This window comes from Impatiens glandulifera, chromosome 4 (genome assembly GCF_907164915.1).
Source record: "Impatiens glandulifera chromosome 4, dImpGla2.1, whole genome shotgun sequence".
Taxonomy (NCBI): domain Eukaryota; kingdom Viridiplantae; phylum Streptophyta; class Magnoliopsida; order Ericales; family Balsaminaceae; genus Impatiens; species Impatiens glandulifera.
Window position 1 is genome coordinate 18462575 of NC_061865.1, and position 7489 is coordinate 18470063.

A 7489-nucleotide genomic window follows, 5' to 3' on the forward strand; every position below is an offset into this window, starting at 1 on the left:
ACTTAACCCATACCCAACCCATATTAGTAAATAATATGAGTTAAGTTACGGATTGAGTAAATTTAATTTGGGTTGAATATGGGTTGGGTAATACGGGTTGGGTTTACCCGTTTGCTCACCCTTAATTCGTAGTATTAATTAGAGATGAAATTGACTTCTCTTAGGTTGTGTTTGATAACTTTAGAATTGGCATTGAAATTGGAATTGGAATTGGAGGGTCCAATTCTAATTCTTATGTTTGTTAGACACTTTAATATTATGAATTGGAATTGGAATTGGATTTAGAATTCCAATGGAATTCAATATAGTGTAATTTGAGAGTTCTCAATTCCAAATTTTTTAGTTCGGAATTGTAATTTCAAATTAACACGTTTTTGACATGTTTAACACATTTTTCACACATTGAACACATTTAACACGTTTTAAACACGTTTAATACGTTTTTATGATTTTGGAACGTTTAACACGTTTTTGGCACATTTAACGCGTTTTTGGAACGTTTAACACGTTTTTGACACATTTAACACGTTTTTCACGTCCTTGACACGTTTAACACATTTTGACATGTTTAACACGATTTTCCCGTTTTAACACGTTTAACACGTTTAACACATTTTTTCACATATCGGCACATTTTGCACGTTTTGGCACGTTTGACAAGTTTTTCACAAGTTTAGCACATTTAACACGTTTTTGACACATTTAACACGTTTTAACACATTAAACACATTTATCATGTTTTTGGCACGTTTAACACATTTTTGACACGTTTAACACATTTATCACATTTTGACACGTTTTTCACGTTTTGGCACGTTTAACAAGTTTTTTTTACATATTTGGCTCGTTTAACATATTTTGACACATTTTCATGTTTTTAACACGTTTAAATGTTATTAACACATTAAATACGTTTAACACATTGTTAAGATGGTTCACATTTTTTTACGTTTTTGACATGTTTGACACATTTTTAACACATTTAACATGTTTTTGACATAGTTAACACGTTTTTCACGTTTTGACATGTTTAACAAGTTTTTCACTTATTTGGCATGTTTAACACATTTTTGATAAGTTTAACACGTTTTTACGTTTTTGACACGTTTAACACGTTTTTCACACATTAAACACGTTTATCATGTTTTTGGCACGTTAAACACGTTTTCACGTTTTTGGCACGTTTAACACATTTTGGTATATTTAACACATTTTTGACACGTTTAACACGTTTGATAAATTTTGGCACATTTACCACATATTGATATGTTTAATACATTTTGGCCTATTTAACACACTTATGACATAATTAAAATGTATTAAACATGCCAAAAACGTGAAAAACGTGTTAAACGTACCAAAAATGTGTTAAACTTGTCAAAATGTGTGAAACGTACCAAAAACATATTAAACATGTTAAAAAGTGTTAAACGTGCCAAAAATGTATAAAACGTGCCAAAATGTGTAAAACGTGCCAAAAACGTGTTAAACGTGTGGAAATCATGTTCAACGTGTTAAACATGTCAAAAACGTGTTAAACGTGCCAAAAACGTGAAAAACGTGTTGATCTTATCAAAACGTGTGAAAAATATATTAAACGTATTAAGAATATCAAAAAACGTGTTAAATGTGCCAAAAATGTGAAAAACATATGAAAAACGTATTGAACGTGAAAACGTGTAAAACGGAAAACGTGTAAAAAATGAGTAAAATGTGTTTAAGATGCCAAAAACATATTTAACGTGCAAAAAAAACTTGAAAACATGTTAAACGCGTTAAACATGTCAAAAACATAGTAAAACATGTTAAACGTATTAAAAATGTCAAAACGTGTTAAACAAACCAAAAATGTGAAAAACATGTTAAACGTGGGAAACGTGTTAAAAATGTCAAAAACGTGTTTAAACGTGCCAAAAACGTGTTAAACGTGTAAAAAATATGTTAAACGTGTTAAACATGTCAAAAATGTGTTAAACGTGTTAAACATGTCAAAAACGTGTTAAATGTGCTAAACATGTCAAACATTTATTAAACGTGCCAAAAATGTGAAAACATATTTAAAAATTTGCATTTTGAATCGATATTTTATTTTACAAACATAGAAATTGGAATTGAATTAAAATTATATCATTTTCTCAAACATAAGAATTGAAATTCAATGCCAATTCTCATGGAATTAGAATTGAAATTAGAATTCCAATGTCAATTCCAATTCTCCCTCATCAAACACACCCTTAAATAATTTAAAAGTTCTAAGATTATGCTTATCAGTATATACTGAGACCATAATCATGTCATGTGCCAGCCAATAAGATCATCTAGCCATATATATGTAATGAAAATAACAACACTTAATGAAAATAACAACACTTAAGTACCTCTTCTTTCATTGGGTTTAAGAAATTGAGCATTTCTGCAAGTACATGCATGACACCTCATACATTCTCAATCTATGTTGAACTTTTGAGTACAATACATATATATATATATAATTATGAGAGTTACATTATATTTTAAGAAAATAAATCAAATATAACATCATTTCACATCATTTCAATCCATGTACCAGACAGACGGCCACCCTCCCCTCTCCCTCTCCCTCTCCCTCTCCCTCTCATTTGATTAGTGTATAAAAATAATTAATTTTTAAATTAAATACTTTTTGAATTAGTATTTTTATTTATATAAATATTTTTTTGACAAAATAGTTATTTAATATTGTTTACAGGGTCAAATATTAATAATAAGAAATAAAAAACGAAATATATTTACATATTAGTAACGTCATTGCTATTGATAGAGCATTTACTAATATATATTAGTAACGACATAAACATTGGGAGAGTCGTTACTGATACGTGTATTAGTTACAACATTGTTATTGAGAGAGTCGTTACTGATAATGTGTATCAGTAACGACATTGCCATTTGGAGAGCTGTTGTATCAGTAACGACATTGTCATTGGGAGAGTCGTTACTGATATGTGTATCAGTAACGTCATTACTATTAGGAGAGCCGTTAGTGAAAATGTATAAATAACGACATTGTGTTTATAAAGTTCTTACTAATATATGACAGTAACGACAATAATGCTTTACTTTTACGAGCATCAGTAACAGCTCTCTAATGCCGTTATTGATACTATTTAATATTAGTAACGTTCGTTTCGGTAACGAATGGTTATGGTATTATAAACCCATACTGAAAATTATCAATAACGATTTTTGGGGTTTTTCAATAACTTAAAGGTCGAAAGGAATGATTTTGATACTTATTATAAAAGTAAAGAGCTAAATTTTCAAACTTTTGCTCATGTCTTTTATAGCCTTATTGCTTGGCTAACAATGAAAAACACATTAAATGAAAGATGCAAACAACCTAAATTAGAGAAAAAAAATTTAATTTTATATGTAATCTTAATGTATTAATATGTTCTTTGTTATTAAGAAAAAAAAAATTAATCTTGGTTATAATTTTGTCTATATACGATCATAAACAGCTTCTATTTTTGACAGATTGGCAGAGTTCGTCAACAAAGAAAAAAAATATATAGTAGGAAGCCACTCCATTAAACTGCTCAAAGCAGGGCCGGCCCCGAGAGTTGGGAGGCCCAATGCAAATTTAAATTTTGTGGCCCCATAAAATTAAAATAAATTTAATAATGGTACATTTTATAAAAAAATTAAATATATAACAATATTAACTAGTGTAAAAAATTATTTTTAAATATATATATCAAAAATATTAATATAATAAGTTGTAATTAAGCCCATAATAATTTATCAATTAACTAGTATTTCGATTCAACAAAAATACTCTTCTTTACATTTTTTGAGGCAAAATTTTCAATTAAGTCATTATACTCTAACTATCTAAACACTTTTTTCAGTTGATATCATAGCTAATTCATTCTTGATATATTATATATGATGTTCATATAATGAAAAAAATATGATAGGTATTTTAAAATAGAAGAAATTATGAAGATAAACATAAGAATAAGAACAAATAAAAAATTAATTAAAAAACAATAAAATGAAACCTAAAAAAAGACAATTTTCACAATTATGGTTGGATTAATAATAAAAAAAATTTGGTTGAATTTATAAAAAAAAATTAAATTATTAAAGATGAAAAACGGCTAAAATATAAACAATATAGTTAAGGTAAGTGATATATAAGGGTTATAATAAGAATAAATAGAAAATTAGCTTAATATTAACGATAAAAATTAATAAAACGTTTATTAGAAAAAAAAATTAATATAATATAATATTATATATAATATGGAGAGAGAAAAATATTATATTATTATATTATATAATATATATTATTATATAATATGGAGAGATAAAAATATATATTATTATATATAATATGGAGATAAAAAGTTAACTTATTATAAGAAAATAAATATAAAAGAAATAATATAGGGAGAAATGTATTATAAGGAAATAAATATAAAAGTAATAAAAGAATATAAAATAATATGATATTATAGGATAAAATAGATATTTTATCATATATAATTAATAATAGAAATAATAATATTATATACTAAAAATGAAAATTTGGTGCGCCTAAAAAATTGGGGCCTATGGACCTGGCTCAATGTTGACGGGAGAAAAAGATGAGTGGTCAAGCATTTAGGAAATCAGTGGAAAACCCATCTCCCTTTGTAACGAAGACCATGCACAAATATGAACAAATTGCATTTTACAGAACCGTTTTAAGTTCAAACTAAAGAACTAATTAATAATCTTGGAAGATAATATATAGATGATAGATATTGAAAGAGTACCAAAGAATTGGGACTGGTTCTTGAATTAATTATTCATAAATTCGTGGTATTATGATGCATATGCAATTATTAAGACCAAAATTAAAAGTAAACAATAATCTATTGGAAAACAATTAACATACTTGAAACATAATTTCATGAAAGAAAGCGATAATAAGAATCCTAGAATTCTAACTAACCATGATGATAAGATAAACAAGGAAAATCAAAATAAAAATTTAGAAAAAGCTGAAACTCGTAATGAAATAAAAATTATTAGTTAGAGAATCAAAATTTCATTATAAAAATAGAAATAGTGTAATGCTAACTAAAAAACATCCCTTAGAAAGTTTGATATATATTGTTAATTTGGGAAAGCTATAACTTAACTTCAGTTGTTGATCCATTATATGGTGTTTGATTTGTGAGAGATTGCAAGGTCTACTGATTCTATTTTATATGAACAATGAAAACAATAAATATTAGAAGGTGTTGGTACATAGGTTAAATTTTATGTTTATAATACATTCTGATTCTCTATTATCATAGTATATCATGTTATTGTAGATACATAATAGACAATTGATTAATTTAGCTATTGATTTATTTTGACTAATTGAAGTTTGACAAATCATTCATGTATATAGTTTTGCTGCATTTTATTTACTGTAACAGAAAAAAAAACTTACTATTATAAATATAGAATAAGAAACAAACTCTATAAGAGAATTAATCAAAATTAATAACAGAGAAGAAGAAAAAAGACTTACCTACATCTTTCCTTCTTCATTGTGACACAATTGAAAAAAATAAGCTTCAGGAAATAGTGGCAAACTCGGAGCGATTTAGCAACAAAGACAAAAGTTTTGGGGAGAAGGGAGAAGAATAGGGACGATAGTTGACAATGAAAACCTGAAAATCAAATTGTAAAAGACAAAAGATATGTGTTGTTTAATGATAGTAAATTGCATGACTTATAGGAACAATTGTGTTCACATATAATCAGGAATTTCTCTTTAATTAAGAATCCCTACTGTAGTTTGTTCGTGTTGAACACTCAACACTAAGAGCATATGCATATCCATAAAGAATTATCAACAACCATTTAGTAAATAGCTTAAGTTTATTCTAATATTCTCTCATATCATATTTTTTAATCAGAAAAAACTAAAATATTTGGATAACCCGCTTGTTTCTCTAAAAAAAAATCAAACATTATTATTTCTGATTATTAAAAGTGCATCACTTTGTTAGATATTGAGTTGCTTTAGATTAGATACATTTTTTTTTAAGAAAAACGACTTAGTGTCATTTCATTAAAAAATTTCAAAAACGGGGAAAAAACCACGAGTTTAAGAGATCATTCTAGACAAGCCTAGAATGATTTTGAAGTCGTAACATTCTGAATAAAAGTTAAAAAACTAAAAACGTAAATGAATTATCTGATTACAATGTTTTCAATTCTATTGAGTTTAAAAAACGGTAAATTTCAGTTCCTGAAGATATTCCAGTTCTGCTCCGTGCTTGAAATTTTTCTCCACGTTCCCGCGAGGGCGCAGCAATCGAATACAATATATTTCCATAACTCTTCAACGCTCATGCGGGTTTTTCTATATACCCTTGTATTTCATTCTTGCCAAATGTTATACACCACTGCTCCAAAACTGCAATTGAACACGCTTCTTACAAATCTATTTCCCTTTGCTTTGAGTAGTACCGCTTCTTTGATTTCATTCCATTCGCTCGGGAAAATGATCAACTCCAGACTTTTATAGAATTTGTCCCAAAGTTCCGAAGCAATACAGCAACTTCCAAATAGGTGATCTATAGTTTCTTCATTTCCTTTGCATAGAAGACAGCTCTCGTCCAGAATGCTCATATACTTGCTGATACGATCACGAGTGCTGAGTCTTTCCTAGAAGACGAGCCATATGATGAAATGGTGTCGAGAGATAATATTCGTTGACCATACAAGAGGATCTCATTCTATTTTCTGCACTTTTTCCCGGGTTACCTCCCATATTTTCTTTGATACCAGCATCCCATTGTCCTCAGCTTTCCATTCATGAATATTTGGTTTGTCGTGTAGTTGTATGTTACTTATATGATCAAGTATCCTCTGTCCTTCTGGATTTTTTCATAGGAGTGAGTCTCAATTTCCTTCTTTAATGTCTCTGATTTTTGCTTCTGTGCAGTCCCGTATGATACGAGTATTTTAAACTCCTCCTTGTGGATGATAAGCTGGTTTTCGAATCAGAGGTCGTGCCTGAATAGAGTGCATTTTCCGTCCCCTAGCCGGATGTCATAAAGATCTGTAATATGCCTTCTTAGTTTAAGAATATTTTCAGAGACCAACTCATACCTTCATGAATTTTGCAGGTCCAAATGCTGGTTTCGTATTTCATTAACCTCGTATGCACCCATTTGATCCATATTGACTTCTGATTGCGCTCCAAAACCCACAGATGCTTGAAGGTGAGAGCTTTGTTCCACTCGATATAGTTCTTCAGATTAGATACATTTAACTACACTGAGTCCGGACAGTGAGGTACCTGACCAAGTCCCCGACTAGACTAGACTAGACTAGACTAGACTACAACTTTCCCTAATTCACTGAACTTCTTAAGTTAAGACTCTTTATCATTTGAGCTCCAACCTACAATGAATTGGTTGGTTTTTATTTTCTTTTTCTAAATTTAAAACTCTCT